The sequence below is a fragment of the Mus caroli genome, unplaced genomic scaffold, assembly GCF_978045245.1.
Source record: "Mus caroli unplaced genomic scaffold, Mus_caroli_1 scaffold_3, whole genome shotgun sequence".
NCBI lineage: Eukaryota > Metazoa > Chordata > Mammalia > Rodentia > Muridae > Mus > Mus caroli.
In genome coordinates this window covers 126,513,742-126,536,018 of record NW_028227258.1, presented here as the reverse complement: position 1 = coordinate 126,536,018, position 22,277 = coordinate 126,513,742, and the positions used below count along the sequence as shown (strand labels likewise).

The following is a 22,277-nucleotide window of genomic DNA, read 5'->3' as shown; positions in this document are numbered from 1 at the left end:
CAATCCCACTAAAATCAGGGACTAGACAAGGTTTCCCACTTTCTCCCTACCTATTCAACATTGTACTTGAAGTCCTAGCCAGAACAATTCGACAACAAAAGGAGATCAAGGGGATATAAATTGGAAAGGAAGAAGTCAAAATATCATTTTTTGCAGATGATATGATAGTATATATAAGTGACCCTAAAAATTCCATCAGAGAACGCCTAAGCCTGATAAACAGCTTCAATGAAATAGCTGGATATAAAACTCTAACAAGTCAATGGCCTTTCTGTACACAAAGGATAAACAGGCTGAGAATGAAATTAGGGAAACAACACCCTTCTCAATAGTCACAAAAAATATAAAATACCTTGGCGTGACTCTAACTAAGGAAGTGAAAGATCTGTATGATAAGAACTTCAAGTCTCTGAAGAAAGAAATTATAGAAGATCTCAGAAGATGGAAAGATCTCCCATGCTCATGGATTGGCAGGATCAACATTGTAAAAATGGCTATCTTGCCAAAAGCAATCTACAGGTACAATGCAATCCCCATCAAAATTCCAACTCAATTCTTCAACGAATTAGAAAGTGCAATCTGCAAATTCAACTGGAATAACAAAAAACCTAGGATAGCAAAAACTCTTCTCAAGGATAAAAGAACCTCTGGTGGAATCACCATGCCGGACCTAAAGCTTTACTACAGAGCAATTGTGATAAAAACTGCGTGGTACTGGTATAGTGACAGACAAATAGACCAATGGAATAGAATTGAAGACCCAGAAATGAACCCACACACCTATGGTCACTTGATCTTCGACAAGGGAGCTAAAAACATCCAGTGGAAGAAAGACAGCATTTTCAACAAATGGTGCTGGCACAACTGGTTGTTACCATGTAGAAGAATGCGAATCGATCCATTCCTATCTCCTTGTACTAAGGTCAAGTCTAAGTGGATCAAGGAACTTCACATAAAACCAGAGACACTGAAACTATAGAGGAGAAAGTGGGGAAAAGCCTTGAAGATATGGGCACAGGGGAAAAATTCTTGAATAGAACAGCAATGGCTTGTACTGTAAGATCGAGAATTGACAAGTGGGACCTCATGAAACTGCAAAGCTTCTGCAAGGCAAAAGACACCATCATTAAGACAAAAAAACCACCAACAGATTGGGAAAGGATCTTCACCTATCCTAAATCAGATAAGGGACTAATATCCAATATATATAAAGAACTCAAGAAGGTGGACTCCAGAAAGTCAAATAACCCCATTAAAAAATGGGGCTCAGAACTGAACAAAGAATTCTCACCTGAGGAATACCGAATGGCAGAGAAGCACCTGAAAAAATGTTCAACATCCTTAATCATCAGGGAAATGCAAATCAAAACAACCCTGAGATTCCACCTCACACCAGTCAGAATGGCTAAGATCAAAAATTCAGGTGACAGCAGATGCTAGCGTGGATGTGGAGAAAGAGGAACACTCCTCCATTGTTGGTGGGATTGCAAGCTTGTACAACCACTCTGGAAATCAGTCTGGCGGTTCCTCAGAAAATTGGACATAGTACTACCGGAGGATCCAGCAATACCTCTCCTGGGCATATATCCAGAAGATGTCCCAACCGGTAAGAAGGACACATGCTCCACTATTTTCATAGCAGCCCTATTTATAATAGCCAGAAGCTGGAAAGAACCCAGATGTCCCTCAACAGAGGAATGGATACAGAAATTATGGTACATTTACACAATGGAGTACTACTCAGCTATTAAAAAGAATGAATTTATGAAATTCCTAGCCAAATGGATGGATCTGGAGGGCATCATCTTGAGTGAGGTAACACAATCACAAAGGAACTCACACAATATGTATTCACTGATAAGTGGATATTAGCCCAAAACTTAGGATACCCAAGATATAAGATACAATTTGCTAAATGCATGAAACTCAAGAAGAATGAATATCCCGAACTTTTGTCCCCACAGGCAAGAACACACTCAGGACAACCGGAATCTTCTGCGGCAAAGCTTTATTGCTTACTTCTCAGGAAGATCCCGACCCCAGAAAATGGAGTCCCTTATATAGTGCTCAGCCATGAGGTTTCAGCACCTGATGTGGCGTGACAGCTCTTGATTCGTTGCTCACCCATCACACCACTATTACACCCCGAGAATGGGCAGTGACTAGGAGTGAGTTCACTCTCGCACTTGCGCACAAGGCTTGTTTACTAGTTAGTCACAGTGGAGGCCAGCACCATCTTATAATGGTGATTGCTCGCGGCACAGGCACAGCTCTCCACAGCGATTGCTCGCTGCACGGCTCTCCACATCACCCCTTTTTATTTTATTAAATTGAGGCTGGACTAGGTCTGTGTAATTATGCCCATCCGCTGTGGCTCCTGTCTTAGGTTGTTCCTCCAATGTCACAGCCTTTCCTGTCAGAGGGTAACCCTATCGCCACTGGGCCCCATGTCTTAGGATGATCTGTGCATGAGGAAAGTTGCCCGTCCCTGGATACCGCAGTGCTATGTGTCAGTAACTACTAAATGACCTAGGGCGACCTCTACAAAAGAGGCCAGCCACCAATGTCAACTAATTTTTGAGCATAGATAGCCAGATTTCGGGGGAGGCGCCTTGCTCAATGGCAGCAAGTGCTTGAACTATCACAACCTTGTCACGTGTTTGTTGGGTTCTGAGCTTGCAAACCAACCAGAGCATGAACACAAGTCCACAGCAGGTGGCAACACCAAATAAACCCACCCCCACCCATTCCTTAAAATAAGAAAATGCAGATGAAATCCAGGAGGAGAGGCCCTCTGCCAATGACAGGTCCACTTGCGTTGAGTTGATCTTTAAAACTGCCACCCTCAGGGCCTCAAGAGTCTCATCGAATCCCTCAGACCAATTTCCTGCAAGATACAAGGAAAGCTGTCTAGACAGATTAGCTGCATAAGTAAAATTTTCATATTGGACACTGGTAATACACAGGGCTTCCAGTTTTCTTTCACAACCCAACTGGGCCATCTGGTATAGAACTCCTATCTGTTCTTCTGCCAGGTCAAGGCGCTGATTCAATATCATCAGCCCTCCCTTTAACTTGGTACTAGTAGAAGTTTGGACAGTGATGGCATCAGCCAGATCTGCTGAAAGCTGATTTAATTTTGTGCCTGATTGAACCGTACTAGCCATAGCATACCCTGCAGTTGTAGCAGCAGCTGCACTGGCTGAAATTGCTATGATCACGGCAGCAGTAATCCCAAAATCTCTTTTTCGTCGAAACAGAGATAAGGTGGAGGGTGTTTCCACCGGAACAGGGATCCAACGTGGGATCCGTGCTACCATGGCACGGGTGTTCTTTGTTATGTCCCAACATTGAGAAATCCAACAAGAATCATTGGAACAGACTTCAAATGAATCATTTGAAAGAATAAACAAGAAAGGGGGGTAAACACAGACTGGGGTAGATGGATAATTAATCTGGTTTACCAAAGTTTTATTGAACCCAGTGATCTCTACACTGGTATTAGTATATCCATAAGAGTCCTGGGAGGCAGCATGTATTTCCCAATACTGAGCAAATCTTGAGATGCCAGTAAAAGAAGCCTTTCCAACTGCTCCTCCCTGGATAAAGATCAAAGGATTGAGTTCTGTACAACTGCCATTGACTCCACAAAGCACCCACTTGTGAAAGGGATGCATTCTAAAGTCCTGTATGAAAAGTCCCTCTTTCATAACAAATTCTTTGTCTGGGTCATCTATCATGTTGGGAGAAAAGGAAAAGGTTTTACTCTGATCTGCCCAACGAGTGATGGAGGATTGACAATCAGACCAAGGCAGTATCAGCCCTTCATCTTCCAAGCTACAATGAGGGGCTATTTTTGGTTGGTGGGGATGTTCTTTGTTTGAAAAGTTAGGTGGTAGAAATGTACCATTAACCCAAATTGCCTCCTGCCAAAAGGTCCGATTTGTAAAGGTTATATCTGCGTTGGAAGTATCTTGGGTTGTGCTTACCCAACCTCCTCGGTGCTCATTAAACTTCCCCAAAGCTCGAGTTGTGAGGTTGATACATTTTCCTGGTCCATTAATTTGAAAACATAAAGAACCCTGTTCTAATAAAGAGCGATTTTCCCCTAATGGTGCTTGGGTGGGATCATAGGGTAGATATGGCAAATCTAATGTTTTATTAGTAGTAAAGAATTTTGGAAAAACTATTGCATTATGGCGAACTGGCATTGGTTTAGGGAAAGTCGAGAGAATGGCCCATCTCTGTTCGCCCCTCATACTAGGAACCTGAGACAAGTTCAGCATTGTCAGGATCAGGAGCAGTCCTCGGGAGGTCGGCATCTTCTGCACCATCCTTGATGAATATCTTGCGGGTGAGTCGTTCCGGCAGCCAAAATGGGTTGTCTTCACTCTGTGGGAAAACACAAACAGCTCCCCTGGATCTTATCAAAATAGGATCCGGGCCTTTCCACAGACCAGTTAAGACATCCTTCCATTTGACCATTTCTTTTGGTCTATCAGGGTCTGAGCTATGTCGATCAGCTGCAGAGCGACCTTGCTCGTCAAGATTCAAAAAATTAAGTGTAAAGAGTGCCATAGATACAGCTACTCTTGGCACTGAGGGCAGAGTCTCATTGACTCCCCCTTTTTGTTTTATAAGATAAGACTTGAGTGTATGGTGGGCACGTTCCACAATGCCTTGTCCTTGAGGATTATAAGGAAGGCCAGTCAGGTGAGTGACATCCATTTGATGACAAAATTGCTGAAATTTAGTAGAGGTATATGCTGGCCCATTATCAGTTTTAAGAATTGTGGGCTTGCCCCAAGCACTCCATGCTTCTAAACAGTGCTGTATAACATGAGAGGCTTTCTCACCTGTTAAAGGTGTAGCAAACATAACACCAGAGCAGGTGTCAATGGAAACATGTAAATATTGATTTCTTCCAAAGGAGGAAATATGAGTGACATCCATTTGCCAGACCTGTAATGGTCTGATGCCTCGGGGGTTTACCCCTACATGAGGAGTAGGCAGAAATTGACAACAGTTTTGATATTGGGTGACAATGTCACGAGCTTCTTTCCTAGTTAAAGTGAAACTGTGGCGTAATGTTTCAGCTGTCACGTGGAAGCGTTTATGAAACTCCCTTGCAGCCTCTGCCTGCGAGGACAGAGCAGCAGCCACGATTCTAGTGGCTTTGTCTGCCAAGTCATTTCCATGAGACATGGGGCCAGGAAGGCCAGAATGAGCCCTAACATGAGTAATATACACAAGATGTCTTCTATGTAACAAGGCTGACTGAATTTGCTGAAAAATGTGAGCAAGCTTGCTAGAGGGTCTAATTAAGCCAGCAACTTCAAGCATATTAACTGCATTGACCACATATGAGGAATCAGATACAATATTGAGCGGTCCCGGAAAAGTTTCAAGGACTTCTAGAACTACCAAACACTCTACAACCTGGGGTGATGTCTCATTATATTGTTTAGATGTTACTTGGCCATTTACTACATATGCACCTATGCCAGATTTGGATCCATCTGTATACACTACTACCCCATCCGGAAGTGGGTGTTTGGCTGTTATTACTGGAAACAGTAATAACAGTAAAAGTTATTAATGGCTTGGCTTAAGGCAAATTGTAAAATTGGATGTTTTGGATAATGATTATCAATTTGTCCTGAATAAGAGGCAACCAAGACTGCCCAATCGTTAGTTGTTGCTGCCAGGGTTTGAACTTGAGCAGAAGTATAAGGTACGATTAGCATATGAGGTTCTTTCCCAAAATAAGTAATAGCTGCTTTTATCCCCCTAAGTGCAAGTTGAGCAACTGCATTAGGATACCACTCAATGATTTTTGCAGGGGAAGCATTAGGATGGACCCACAATAAGGGTCCTTTTTGCCATAAGACTGCTGTTGGTAACTGTGCAGTTTTTAATATGCACAATTCAAATGACTTTGACTCCTCAATGCGTTGTAATTGAGCATCTTGTAAGGCCTTTTCTATCGTTTGTAAAGCTTGACATGCAGCTGGGGTAAGTGCTCTGTGGGAGGAGATGTGGGTATCTCCCTCTAATATGTCAAATAAGGGCTTTAATTCTGCTGATGGAATTTTCAAAAATGGTCTTAGCCAATTAATATCTCCTAGCAATTTTTGGAAATCATTCAAGGTATGTAGTTGATCTTTGCGAATCTCTAATTTTTGAGGAACAATTTTGTCAGGATAAATGAGTGACCCTAGGAAGGCTCCCATTCGAGCAACTTGCACCTTTTCAGTGGCCACCTGCAATCCCCATTGCCCTAACGTTTTTATTAATATAGGGTACACATCTTGCAATAACTGTGAATTTTTATGGCAAATCAAAATGTCATCCATATAAATTATCACCTGTAATGATGGAAAATGCTCTCTAACTGACTTAAGTGCCAATTGCACATACAGTTGACACATGGTGGGACTATTCGCCATCCCCTGAGGTAGGACCTTCCATTGGTATCTTTGATCCGGCTCTAAATGATTAATGGCTGGGATGGTAAATGCAAATCTTTGCCTATCTTGAGGGCATAAAGGTATAGAGAAAAAGCAATCTTTAATATCTATAATTATAATTTCCCAATTTTTGGGTAAGGCAGAAAGCAATGGTAGCCCTCGCTGAACTGGTCCAAATAGACGCATTTGTGCATTAATAGCTCTAAGATCATGTAATAAGCGCCATTTGCCAGATTTTTTCTTAATTACGAAAATAGGTGTATTCCAGGGTGAGGTAGAGGGCTCTAATTGACCCAAGCGTAGCTGTTCAGAAATTAGTTTTGTAGCTGCTTCTAACTTTTCAGAGGAGAGAGGCCATTGAGGAACCCATACAACTTCCTCTGTAAGCCATGGTATGGGCATGGAGCCCTCAACGGCCCCTAGAAAAAACCCAAACCTTGTCTCCCATTATTACCTTTTTGAAGGATAGGTTCAAGTTTACCCTGCTCTCCTTTCCCTAATCCCCTTCCTTCTTTATAGCCCATTTTCTTCATTATTTGAACAGCTTGTGGTGAGTATTCATTAGTCAAAGTCAGTCCTAGTGCCTGTAAGATGTCTCTCCCCCAGAGATTTACTGGGAGTGGTAAAACATAGGGAGTGAATCGTCCTGTTTGACCTTCAGGAGCTGTCCAGCTCAAAGAACGGGAACTAATAGTGGGACAGGACTGATAACCTAAACCTTGCAAAGAACGTGATGACTGAGTAACGGGCCAAGTTTTTGGCCACCATTGGGAAGAAAGGATACTTTTATCTGCTCCTCTGTCTAAAATCCCTTTAAATTGTTTTCCTTCTATAACTAATTCTAAGAATGGCCTGGAGTCAAGAGGCATCACTAAGTAAGCAGAATCATTTCCAGTAGAACCAATCCCTCTAGTAGCTCGAGGGACACCAGAGGAAGGAAAACAGCCATGTAGGCTTGGCAAAATTATTAACTGAGCTATTCTATCCCCTTGTGAAATAGAAAAGACACCCTGAGGACAGGAACAGAGAACTTGAAGTTCCCCTTCATAGTCTTGATCTACGACTCCAGGGTGAACAATAAGACCTTGTAAGGTAAGGGAGGCCCGGCCCAATATTAGGCCAACACTCCCGGATGGCAGAGGTCCTTTATAGTCAGTAGGAATAGGCTGCACCCCCATTTGGGGCATTAGCATGAATCGGGTGGTGGTATGAAGGTCCAACCCAGCTGATCCTTCTGTTGCCCTGCAGACTGTGGGGTCCACCTTTTGCCTGTCGAGGTCCCATATGTTTTCGGGCCCTGAGACCTGAGGGCCCTGTACTGGTTTTTTTGGGATGGTCTCATTATCTACTGCTTGAGGGAATCCTGGCTGCAGGGGCCTGCCTCGAATGTCCCTGACTTAACGACAATCTCTAGCCCAATGATATCCTTTTCCACACTTAGTACACAGACCTGGTGCTCTCCTTTTGACAAGGGCTCTACAGTCCTTTTTTAAGTGTCCCGGTTTGCCACAATTATAGCAGAGTTTGAACTCAGCCATGTCAGGGCATTTTTGCCCTTGTAGAATGGCAGCTGCTAAACCTGCATTAGTGAGTGGCCCTCCAAGCTCACGGCAAACCTTCAACCAGTCCTGCAGTCCCTTGCTCTTTCTAGGTGTAATAGCCGCCCTGCATTCCTGGGTAGCCTGTTCATAGATCAACTGTTCAATTAAAGGCATAGCTGTCTCTGGGTCCCCAAAAATTCTCCCTGCCGCTTCTGTCATTCTAGCCACAAAATCTGAGAATGACTCCTGGGCACCCTGGGTAATCTTGGTCAAATGCCCACTTGCCTCTCCCTTCTTAGAGAGTGCCTTCCATGCCTTAACTGCAGCAGCTGAGATCTGAGCATAAGCTCCCCAATGGTAATTTGTCTGGTTATTAGCGTGTTGTCCCTGACCTGTAAGCAACTCAAAAGTCCATGTTCCTTGGTCCCCTTCAACATTGGCATTGGCCCTTGCCTGTGCTTGGCAGGAGTCTTGCCACAAAGCTTTCCATTCTAAATACATTCCCATGTTAGGAGATGCAGCTTTTACTATGGTCATCCAATCGCCGGGGGTCATTGCCAGAGTCGCAAGCCTTTCGACTTGGGCTACAGTAAAGTTGGCATTGACTCCATAGTTACGAACTGACTCTGCTAGCTCTTTAATCTGTATATACTCCACTGGGGCGTGAACGCGTCCGCCCTCTGCGCCTTCAAAGACTGGGAACGCTTGCTGCACTTTTCTCTGTTCCTCTTTTGAAAAGAATGAGTCTGATTGATACCTCTGCACATAGGGCGGAGGTGTACAAGGACCCAGAGGTTGCGGATCTGAAGATCGCATAGTGATTTGACATTTGTCTCTAGCTACTTTTGCTTTCTTTATGTTATTCTGTGACTGATTAGCTCGTCTTTCATCTAGCTGGTATCTTTCTTCCTCTAAGTCTGTTTCCTCAGAGGAGCTAAGTTCCTTATCCAATTCTGAGCTACTGACAGCTAGTGCCTTGAACTCATCTAATGGCGGTAGAGGCTCCTTTCCTTATGTGCCTCTCCAGTTCTTTCTCTCTTCTTCTCTCCCTTTCCATCCCTTTTTCTAATCTCTCCCAAGGCATTCTTTCCTTTATATCTCTTTTCCTTGGGCTCAAGGCCTGTGGAAAGGCCTAAATTCTTCGGTGCACCTTGTTTCGTCCCAACTTTCAATCTCTCTCCCCACTCTGCCTCTGATAGACTGTCTTGAATTTCATCCAAAATCTTCTGCCCTGCTTCTACCATTTGCTGACAATCCTCATCTGTTAAGCACGATCTCACCAATTTCCACAACGGCATGATCCCTGCTTTAACTTTGCCGTTCTTCTGTTCCCTAACTAGATCTCCTTTCAGTTTGTACCAAGAAGTGACAGTTAACGAACCTGAGAAAGCATACCATGGTGCCACACGGTCTACCTCCCTGACAAATGCCACTATACTCTTAGTGGCGATTTTTAGGCCACACTGCTTCAGGACCGACCTTAACTCCACTACTACAGAGTGAGAAATTCCCATACTGCCGCTATCCAGTCCTGACCGTGACTGAAACTAGTCGCTGTCCAGGCACTGTGGAGGTGCTGTCCGAGCCTGACTGCGACTGGGAACCAGTCAGCAGTTCCAGCGGTGGAAGCAAAAAGAAACCATAAGGGAAAGTGCAATCGCCGTGCAAACAATCAAAAGGGCATCTAACTCTGGAGAAATTTCAAGACTATACTTACCTTGCAGAGCTGTAATGTCCCGCAGTTCTGGTTCCGCCCCGCGAACGAGGGATCTTCCTTGCTCCGGTGTGATGGTATAAAGTCCCCGGGTCTTCGGCGCCACGTATCCCGAGCTTTTGTCCCCGCCGGCAAGAACACACTCAGGACAACAGGAATCTTCTGTGGCAAAGCTTTATTGCTTACTTCTCAGGAAGATGCCGACCACAGAAAATGGAGTCCCTTATATAGAGCTCAGCCATGACGTTTCAGCACCTGATGTGGCGTAACAGCTCTTGATTCGTTGTTCGCCCATCACACCACTATTACACCCCGAGAATGGGCAGTGACTAGGAGTGAGTTCACTCTCGCACTTGCGCACAAGGCTTGTTTACTAGTTAGTCACAGTGGAGGCCAGCACCATCTTATAATGGTGATTGCTCGCGGCACACGCACGGCTCTCCACAGCGATTGCTCGCTGCACGGCTCTCCACAAATGAAGACCAAAGTGTGGACACTGTGCCCCTTCTTAGAATTGGAAACAAAACACCCATGGAAGGAGTTACAGAGACAAAGTTTGGAGCTGTGATGAAAGGATGGACCATCTAGAGACTGCCGTATCCAGGGATCCATCCGATAATCAGCTTCTAAATGCTGACACCATTGCATACACTAGCAAGATTTTGCTGAAAGGACCCAAATATAGCTGTCTCTTGTGAGACTATGCCGGGGCCTAGCAAACACAGGAGTGGATGCTCCCAGTCAGCTATTGGATGTATCACAGGGCTCCCAATGGAGGAGCTAGATAATGTACCCAAGGAGCTAAAGGGATCTGCAACCCTATAGTTGGAACAACATGATGAACTAACCAGTACCCCGGAGCTCTTGTCTCTAGCTGCATATGTATCGAAAGATGGCCTAGTCGGCCATCACTGGAAAGAGAGGCCCATTGGACTTGCGAACTTTATATGCCCCAATATAGGGGAATGCCAGGGCCAAAAGAATGGGAATGGGTGGGTAGGGAAGTGGGGGGCGCTATGGGGGACTTTTGGGATAGCATTGGAAATGTAATTGAGGAAAATATGTAATAAAAAATATTTAAAAATAAAAAAAAACATTATGAAAATGATACAGCAATTTAAATGATTCCTAAAGTTATATCATTATAAAAAAAAAAAAAAAAGAAAGAAAGAAAGTGCAATCTGCAAATTCATCTGGAATAACAAAAAACCTAGGATAGCAAAAACTCTTCTCAAGGATAAAAGAACCTCTGGTGGAATCACCATGCTGGACCTAAAGCTTTACTACAGAGCAATTGTGATAAAAACTGCATGGTACTGGTATAGTGACAGACAAATAGACCAATGGAATAGAATTGAAGACCCAGATATGAACCCACACACCTACGGTCACTTGATCTTCGACAACGGAGCCTAAACCATCCAGTGGAAGAAAGACAGCATTTTCAACAAATGGTGCTGGCACAACTGGTTGTTAACATGTAGAAGAATGCGAATCGATCCATTCCTATCTCCTTGTACTAAGGTCAAGTCTAAGTGGATCAAGGAACTTCACATAAAACCAGAGACACTGAAACTTATAGAGGAGAAAGTTGGGAAAAGCCTTGAAGATATGGGCACAGGGGAAAAATTCTGGAATAGAACAGCAATGGCTTGTGCTGTAAGATCGAGAATTGACAAGTGGGACCTCATGAAACTGCAAAGCTTCTGCAAGGCTAAAGACACCATCAATAAGACAAAAAAACCACCAACAGATTGGGAAAGGATCTTCACCTATCCTAAATCAGATAAGGAACTAATATCCAATATATATAAAGAACTCAAGAAGGTGGACTCCAGAAAGTCAAATAACCCCATTAAAAAATGGGGCTCAGAACTGAACAAAGAATTCTCACCTGAGGAATACCGAATGGCAGAGAAGCACCTGAAAAAATGTTCAACATCCTTAATCATCAGGGAAATGCAAATCAAAACAACCCTGAGATTCCACCTCACACCAGTCAGAATGGCTAAGATCAAAAATTCAGGTGACAGCAGATGCTGGCGAGGATGTGGAGAAAGAGGAACACTCCTCCATTGTTGGTGAGATTGCAAGCTTGTACAACCACTCTGGAAATCAGTCTGGCGGTTCCTCAGAAAATTGGACATAGTACTACCGGAGGATCCAGCAATACCTCTCCTGGGCATATATCCAGAAGATGCCCCAACCGGTAAGAAGGACACATGCTCCACTATGTTCATAGCAGCCCTATTTATAATAGCCAGAAGCTGGAAAGAACCCAGATGTCCCTCAACAGAGGAATGGATACAGAAATTATGGTACATTTACACAATGGAGTACTACTCAGCTATTAAAAAGAATGAATTTATGAAATTCCTAGCCAAATGGATGGAACTGGAGGGCATCATCTTGAGTGAGGTAACACAATCACAAAGGAACTCACATAATATGTATTCACTGATAAGTGGATATTAGCCCAAAACTTAGGATACCCAAGATATAAGATACAATTTGCTAAACGCATGAAACTCAAAAAGAATGAAGACCAAAGTGTGGATACTGTGCCCCTTCTTAGAATTGGGAACAAAACACCCATGGAAGGAGTTACAGAGACAAAGTTTGGAGCTGTGATGAAAAAGGATGGACCATCTAGAGACTGCCGTATCCAGGGATCCATCCCATAATCAGCTTCTAAATGCTGACCCCATTGCATACACTAGCAAGATTTTGCTGAAAGGACCCAAATATAGCTGTCTCTTGTGAGACGATGCCGGGGCCTAGCAAACACAGGAGTGGATGTTCACAGTCAGCTATTGGATGTATCACAGGGCTCCCAATGGAGAAGCTAGAGAAAGTACCCAAGGAGCTAAAGGGATCTGCAACCCTATAGTTGGAACAACATGATGAACTAACCAGTACCCCAGAGCTCTTGTCTCTAGCTGCATATGTATCGAAAGATGGCCTAGTCGGCCATCACTGGAAAGAGAGGCCCATTGGACTTGCAAACTTTATATGCCCCAATATAGGGGAATGCCAGGGCCAAAAGAATGGGAATGGGTGGGTAGGGAAGTGGGGGGCGCTATGGGGGACTTTTGGGATAGCATTGGAAATGTAATTGAGGGAAATATGTAATAAAAAATATTAAAAATTTAAAAAAAAAGAATGATGAGGAAAATAGCAGTTACTGTGAGCAGATATGAACCTGTGAAATGAAATCTCTGAAATGGACACACTGAGTTCTTTGCAACTTACTTAACCTGGTAAAAATGTCATGCATATTGCAAAGAATGAAGGAACTACTAAGGCAAAGTAAGATAACAGAGCTGATATGCTGCTCTCATACTCAAACTGTGAGTGAATCAAATTAATGACTTCAAAAGTTTCTTGAAAACACCATCAGATAACTTATGTAAAGGCTTATAGTCCTCAAAATCACTAAGCCAGCTTATATCTAAACACTTCATACTGAACAAGATTCTATTCCTTGAAAAATTCTAGCAAAATACTGCACATTCCAGTGATTTATCCTGCCGCCTTCCTCCAGAGATGCCCAAGTAAATGATAATAAATGTAAGATAACACGGTTTGAGTTCTGCTGTTCTTTAGGAATAAAAGGTGTGATGGTGGTTGAGGATAGATAACTTTTATTTCAACATTAATAACATGTGATTCGGGGGACATTCCCTTGAAATATTTCCTGAGTCTTGATAACACTATTAAGTATGCACAGAAAGGACCAAATGGAATAAACTAATGTTAGTATTTCAAGATAACAATACCATAAACTTACCAAGAACCTAGTTTAGAGGGAACTGATTCTATCTAAACAGCTTTTCCAGTAACTGCTCTTCAGAATAGTAGATAATGGCATTTCTCTGTATTTCTTTCTGATGACACCTTTCTCCAGTAACGTCCTAACATCCCTTTCCTAGCTAAAGACTAGGGACAAAGACAGACTATGTTGATAATCATCTGAGGAAGCCAAAGGCAGCTGCCTTAGGGCCTACATCACTCTCCCAAGTCTCAACCCTGGCCAGAAGGGCAGTGCTCCAATCTGGTGTCTAAAATCAGTTTGTCCTTCTTAATACTGGCAATAGGCAGTCTCTGTACCACTGTTACCTTGAAACATTTTAATCTCATGATATTTGCTGTGGGTTCCAATCTAGTTATCACCAGGGCTATGAGGGTAAATACTTTTAAATCATCACTCACCTTGTTCTCTGGCCCCACTCTTGTTTTCCTGTTCCTATTGTATCTTCCTCAGCTCTCTCACCCTAAATTTGTCCCTGGGTGTTTTGGGGATCCAGTATCTCTTTGTCTATAGCTCTAGCTCAATCTCTCTGCATTTTGTACAAAGATTAGTTGAAATGTATTCTGTAGCTCCTTTGTAAACCATTTAAAATGTTTTAATAAAAAGTAGACTCTTGAATTGGTGGATTTTTTTGCCATGGTGTGAGAAGGTGGTCACATTTCATTGTGATTGTTTGCATGGGATACCAGTCTAATTACAGACATCGCAATATTTGCTACCATCTTTGTGATAACTTTTAGGTCGTTTAAATGGCTTGGTTTCCTGGAGGAAGTATTTCATTGGTTAGAATTTAAAGTTACAGAAGCCAGGTGCCATTTGCATTATACTCTCTGTGCTTCATGTTTGTTACCTCAGATGAGAGCCACCAGGGCTCTGCTTCCTCTTTGGTTGTCCTTCCTTCCTGCAGCCATGCTCCTCTGTCATGATTTGAAGGACTATAATCTTTTTACAGCTCTAAGTCCCAAATAAACTTTTACTTCTAAAATTAATTGCCTTAGTCCTGGATTTTATTTAAACAATAGAAAAATGACTAAGAGAAAAAGTTGGTGAGAAGAGGGAGCTTAGTTGAGAAAATGTCTGCAGCAGATTGGCCCATTTTGTAGGGAAGTCTAGTGGATATTGTCTTGATTAACAATGGGATTTTGTAGAGCCCAGATTTCCAGGATGGTGCCACCCTTGAACTATTAGTCAGACAAAGTAAGATGTGAGGTGCAGGACAGGAGGCAGCACTCCTACACAGCTTCTGCTTCAGTTCTTGTCTTCAGGTTCCTGCCCTGCTTCAGTTTGGGCCCTGACATTTCTCAGTAGTTAACTGGTAACTAGAAGTAGATCATAAAGTGTAACCTGTCCTCCATAAGTTGCTTTTCATCAGTGTTTTTTCATAGCAATACTAGCAAATTAAGATACTTTCTAAATTGAACAAGCTATTCCATGGGCTTGTTATTCACAGTCCTACCCCATTATGAGTAACACTACCATGTTTTCTTTCTTGTAGACCTTATTTCTGGAAAGTAATATTTAAAATATATCCTTAGTTTCTTTTTTGTTCCTGTTATTTTTTTTATTGTCTATCTTTTCTCCTTTCCAGAATGTATGTTCTTTGTTGACTCTCTGTGAATTTCTCATCATGCAACCCAGTAACTCTCATTTTCCAGTCTTTCCATATCTACTGTCTGCCCTGGTAACTTCCACCTAAAACTTTTAAAAAATGAAAAATTAAGTAAAGTTTTGAATTTAAATGAAACTGAGGGAGGAGTGTGCTGTGAGAATGGGACTTAGAGGAAGTTACTGCAATCTGGATATAATGTAAAGAAAGTAAAGAAAAATATTCATGCATACAGCTTTAGAGTAAAACTAAGAGCTACAGAAAACAAAAGACTGAGGAACATAAGACTCTACCTGAAATAAGGCAAGCACACACTATTCTTTTTTTATATAAGTAGGAGTTAATGATAAAATAACAGGAAGTATAATATATAACATACTACATTTTTATTATTATTCATTAGATCACATATAGTATACACATATGTATCTGTGTGTATATATATATATGTATATATGTATACAAATATACATATATAATTATACATAAATAATTGTATGCATTGTGCTTTTATATGACCAGCAGTGCAGTTGGGGTGAATATTTCATAATTATAATAGTCTAACCACTATGAAGCACAGCCAAGAAGTGCTCCAAAGTACAGCTACAATAGGAAACAAACACAGCAAAAACTAGGTAATCGAGATTTTTTTCAACCTCACTGTAGTCTTCTTGGACTACCATTATTCATGCAGCATACTCTTGGCTAGAATATAAATATCTAAAATAAATATCTTAAAAGAAAGAAAAAAAGGAAAGAACAAAAGAACAAAAAGGAAACGAGTCACTTCTTTCTAACGACATTATCAATCTCCCTTCCCAATACTTCCTGAAATGGATCAATGTATCACCCACCCCAGTAGAGTGCAATCCTAGGGTGTCCTTTAACATTAGGGACCTTTCCGAGTTATTTCCAATTCCTGAATCACAATGAGGACTTTGTTTTCAAAGGGAAAAATTAGATCCCCTTACTTTTTTTGAGAGGTCACTTCTAAATAATGAGTTCTGGCAAGTCAGTTCCCACAGCACATGAGGGGCTATGCGGACAGATAACTTGTAGGTGTCTAGGTGATTTCTGGTAGAGCTTTTAATTTTTGATAACACAGAGATGAGCTCTTTGAGGTAGGTAGTTTGCTTGTGGCATCTTTGTTAGACTACTGTACATGGAAAAAGGAGAATTTTACTGTTGATTGTCTGACAAGTAATGTTACTTACAAAACTCTGAATACACTGAAAAATCAGGGTAAATGTTTTGTAGACCAGCTCATAGATCATCTAGAGACGGCCATATCCAGGGATCCATCCCATAATCAGCTTCCAAACGCTGACACCATTGCATACACTAGCAAGATTTTGCTGAAAGGACCCAGATGGAGCTGTCTCTTGTGAGACTATGCCAGGGCCTAGCAAACACAGAAGTGGATGCTCACAGTCAGCTATTGAATGGATCACAGGGCCCCCAATGGAGGAGCTAGAGAAAGCACCCAAGGAACTAAAGGGAACTGTAACCCTATAGGTGGAACAACAATATGAACTAACCAGTACCCCGGAGCTCTTGTCTCTAGCTGCATATGTATCAAAAGATGGCCTAATAGGCCATCACTTGAAAGAGAGGCCCATTGGACTTGCAAACTTTATATGCCCCAGTACAGGGGAACGCAGGGCCAAAAAGGGGGAGTGGGTGGGTATGGGGGACTTTTGGGATAGCATTCAAAATGTAAATGAGGAAAATACCCAATAAAAAATATTTAAAAAAAAGAAGTAAGAATATACAGCTAAAGTATTCACTAAAATATTTTCTGCAAATCAATTCTCCCTATAAAGTTATGGGAAATTTTGTAAAATTATGAATTTCTGTGTACTACACATATAACTGGTACTCACAGAACCGAGAGAAAGGTGTTAGGTTCCCTGGAAATAGAATGAATGGAGATTCTTGCAGGTCATGTGTGTTTTGTGTATGGAAACATATTGCTGTTAAACAGTGAGCCAATTTTCTAGCCATCATGGGGACACATGTAATATCTAATATAGTATGAGTCCATGTAACACTCTGTGACACTCTGGAGTGCAAGGAACAGAAAGCACACTAGTGACCCTATGCAATTTGGTTATAAAAGTTTCTGCTATAGGTAAGGCAGAGATTCTGGAGTCCTGAGTAGAAATTGGAACTCAAAGCTCCTGTTACCTAAGAAATCATTCTAACGAGTATCATACAGGACAATGATCCAAAAACTGCAAAGCTATACCTGAGCCAGACATCTCTAGGTAGTTATAGTTGAAAAAGATGGCCTAACTAATATCTTTATGTTCTAATCAATGACATATATTTAACATGTGCAATATTCAAAATACCATGTGAATAATATTTGCATGCAATATCCACAGGATTATACATACATGCTTCTTTTAATTTGACTCAAAAAGGGACTCAAACCAATACTTTAGGGTGACCTACACACAACTGTGTAGAATAGGCTGTCTTCAAACCATGACAGTTATAATGTAGAAGACTCTCAAGTGATGGGATTACAGACATGGTACAATACTCTTGCTTGAGAAATGCACCTGTTTATAAAGTGACTATACATGTGTAAGCAAAGAAAACATCTTGGCATGGAACATCATTTCACTATATAACCCTGTAAATACAAGCCTATGTACCGTCAAAATGCATTGCTTTGTGCAATTTCCCAAAGTTTTTACCTTTGTATAGCAGACATTTTTGCAAGAAGAGAATCTTCATCAAGTACGCTAATCCGATTTTCATATAAGCCTGAACAAAGCAAGCTTCCTTTTATATTTTTAATATAATCCTTAAAAAAAAAAAAACAAGAAAATTAATGGTCAATGTACATTGTAGAAAGTGTTTGAAAAACATCTTTGTTTAAAAATGGCAGTTTAGACCAGTGATTCTCAACTTGTGTGTCACAATACTTTTGGGGATCACATATCCAGCATATCTGATATTCCGTTCATTACACATTATAATTCATAACAGTAGCAAAATTTTAGTGATGAAATAACAGCAAAATGATGTCATAGTTAGGGATGACCACAGCATGATGAACTGTATTAATGTCACAGGACTAGGAAGACTGAAAACTGCCACAGACCGGCCCAATCAGCCTCTCTCAATCTGTGGGAAATCAGGGTTTCTGACAAATGGGCAAAGAGTTAACAAGAAAAGGGTGACCAAAAGACACAGATACAAGGGAGTGCTGAATCTGAATGTATTTCGTCCAAGCAAACACCAGGCTTTTAATACAAAAGAAAAACAAGAAGGCTAAGTGAATACAACCTTCAAGGTACCCTGGTTCTTAACACAAAACAAAGAAAATGTATACATAAAAAGATAGCAGGAGCCAGGCCTTGTTTACAACTGAGAATAGAAACAACCCTAATTAGGATCAGCTAAACACAGGAGCCAGGTGAATGCTCTGATACAATGCTAGTCTATTGTTAAACCCACCACACCAGGGATTCTTTAGTAAATACCTGATTATGGTATTCCTTTGGGGCTAGTGAAAAAACCTGCACAGGGGAATTCCCTTCTACTAATACTTTTATACTACAACCCAACTATTTCCTAGGCCATTATGTATTCCTGTGTTTGGGTGTGGCATGGCTATTGTCCTAAGTAATTACTATACAGACTAAACCTGAGCTTTTCTAGCTCTGTTCAAGTAAATTGTAATGCCTGATTATTTTTCATTGTCTCTACTATAAGTGAATTTGAGTTTTACTGAATAGGTAACATTCTTACTGAATTCCAAGCTCAAGGTCAGCTTCAAGGACTTTCTAGGAACCACTGGAACACTGGTGAAGGCTTAGCTATGTCAAAATCATATCAAAAGGCACTTATAATAAAACAATACTGAAAGAGAGCACACGGATCCATACATCAGACTAACGCAGGGACAGGTTTTGAGTATAAGGGCTATGGGAATGCCAACGTTACAGGAGGCTAAGTCTCCGTGAAACTCTGCCTCAGGACTGCTTCCAGGTTTCTAAACCTGTAATGCAAGTCACTACTGGAGTGGATGTTGTATTCTCCTCCTTTTATTATTTTTCAGCCGAAGTTCCAGAATGTTCTGCTTCGTTGTAGCTACAGACCTCAGAAGAACTCTAAAGATGAGTGGAAACACAGTGATTACTAATAAAATAATGCCAATAATAACAGCAAGCAGGATTATACATTGAACCCAATCCAAAGGGATTCAATGCACTTAGGTTATTTTTAAATCTCTGGCCAATTCGTCAATGTTCCAAGTATCCAAATGGCTTCTGATAATATCTGAAATTGCTGCCTTTCTAGCCTTAATATTTGCTATATCCTGTCCTATTGCTGAAACTACTTCTTCTAAAGCATTAACCTTCGCCTCCATTTTTTTTTCCTATAATATGCAGCTCTGACAAAGCTACAACAAATATGAAAAGACTTGCCAAGATTGGTGATCTTAACTCTATCAAAATTACCCAATAACATAGCATACAGGTAAGGAACACATGCTTTCACCACTATAGGGGAGCTGGCCTGAGCTTTCTTTTAAAAAATAAATCAAACTAGCAGCAGCAAAGTCTACATTCAGATTCAGCACTCCCTTGTATCTCTGTTCATTTGGAAATATTCCTATGCATATCATTAATAAAATGAGCAGTATGTAACTGCTGAACTAAGACTGTGGTAGATATTGTAAAAGAAGTTAAAATAGCAATTAAAGCAGCAATTCCTAAAATCAGAGCTCTAACAAATCTTTTTGGTCTTATAAGCTCATTTATCCTTTTCAAAGTTTATACTTCTGAATTTTTAAACCAAGGATCATATCCTAACTCTATAGGCAGCAAAACATAAGCAGGTCTCTTTAACAAAATCATATTAGCAGAATCCTTATCTAAGTCAGGATCTACACAATTAGTTAATTGATAAGAATTACAACAAATATGAAAAGACTTGCCAAGATTGGTGATCTTAACTCTATCAAAATTACCCAATAACATAGCATACAGGTAAGGAACACATGCTTTCACCACTATAGGGGAGCTGGCCTGAGCTTTCTTTTAAAAAATAAATCAAACTAGCAGCAGCAAAGTCTACATTCAGATTCAGCACTCCCTTGTATCTCTGTTCATTTGTCACCCATTACTCACCAACTCCATGCCCACCTACTGGAACCCCTAATTTCCACAGATTGAGAGAGGCCGACTGGGCTGGTCAGTGGCAGAAAACCACTGGTTGAGACCCTAGTTCCTTAAGAGATTCCCAACCTGTCACCAACATGAATCATGGCTCAAAAGTGGAAATTACAGGCAGGAGCTTATGTATTTTTAACTAAGACTAGAATCAAAGAAGCTGATCTGGCTGCAGTATTCACTGAAATAACCCTACTGACTGTTCTAATTCCCTTTCCTGGCTTTCAGTCTACACTACTACCTGCAATCAGAGAGATCTGCACTCCATTTCACTGCCTGAAGCTCTGTCTGTCTCAAAGGAGGCCAGCTCTTCTGTGGGACATCCAGACAGGAACCTATCAAAAGTGCTCTCTCAGAGTATTCACCCAGCAGCTGACTAAAACAGATAAAGAGACCCACCACCAAACATTGGATGGATCTCAGGGACTCTTATGGAAGAGTTGGGAAGAGGATTCAGGTCCTTGAAGAAGATGAGGACTCCACAGAAAGAACATCAGAGTCAACTAACATAGCCCACTGGGAGCTATCAAGGACTGACCACCAACCAAAAGGCATACAGAAGCTGCATCAAGACCCACAGCACATTTGCGACAAATGTGCAGCTCAGTCTCCCTGTGGGTCCACCAAAATGTAGAGCAGAGACTATGCTTAAATCTGTTTACTGTCTGTGGAAACCCTTCATCAGCTGGCCTCAGTAAGAGAAAATGTGCTAATCCTGAAGAGAGTTAATGTGCTAGGGTGTGAGGACAACCCAGGGGGCCATAACCAGCTTAGAGAAGGAACGAGACTCTGTGAAGGGTAAAGAGATAGGGGACAGCACTCAGGATGTAAAATTACTAAATAAACAAACAAAGTTTTGAAAGAAAAAATAAACAATAACTAAAAAACAAAAACAAAAAACAAAGTGCTCTTCTTGAATGACCCGTCCAGCAGGTCCAGTTATTCGAGGGTCTCGAGGAGACCTTCTCCTAAGAACCAAATGAGGGTAGAGAGAGACGAGAACATTGTGCAATGAACAACACACAGAAGCAGTCTGAGTAGCATCAAGGTCACACTGTATTGAGAAAGGCCCAAAGCTTAAATGCACAAGCAAAAGGGGAAGTACTTTTCAGCAGGAGGGGTGGGGCAGTAGAAATGCACAAGCAAAAGGGGAAGTACAAGTACTTATCAGCAGGAGGGGTGGGGCAGTGGAAATTTTTCTTTTGGCAGTTACACGGGGGAGCAAGAACTTGGTGGTATCAGGGTGTGGTCAGGACATCTGGCGCTGACTTAGGGCTGGAACATTCTGTGGTTGTTCTCCGAATGGTGCGTCGGTGGCCCACTTTTGACCCCCTTTTCTTCTCGGGGGGAGAGGCCCAACTCAGAGATCAGGACAATAGCGTTGTCTTAATAGCTCCCAACACTTGAAAATAACCAACCATTAAAAAAATGGCAAGACCAAAAAATACCTCATTCTGATTATATAATTTGGTGAATCTGTACCTTCAGTTCACCGAGGTAAGTTGTAATATAAATGTACACCTCTATGTACAGGCCAACCTGGAGTGGTGAACTTTCATATTGAGCACACTGTTTTACATGTGATATGGCCATACTGTTTCACACCCATTCTTTAAAATGTGAAAATACTCAACTATTTAAACTAATTGTTTGCAGCAGCTTGTTTGAGAACAAAAAAGTGTCTTTGTTCATGAAATACCACTATTAACTTTCATGTTGTACCAAGGATAAAAAAATCAGGAAAAATGGAAGATTCCCATGTGTTCCTGTACCTTTAAATTCCTGTGAATACACATGACCACCTTCAGTTACTGATCTTCACTTTCTTCCCCATGATGTGGCCCCAGGTTTCTGGCAATGTGAGCCAGACACACTTGGCCAGCTGGAGGGTCAAGGATGGATCATTATTCGGTCCCTTTGCCTAATGCTATTCAGCTTTCCTG

General features: G+C 41.5%; 1 pseudogene; it reads right to left on the bottom strand.

The window, feature by feature from the left end:
* Positions 1 to 11,113: 11,113 nt before the first annotated feature.
* The window catches only part of LOC110291806 (rho GTPase-activating protein 20-like), a 45,373-nt pseudogene continuing 34,209 nt past the window's right edge, over positions 11,114 to 22,277 (bottom strand).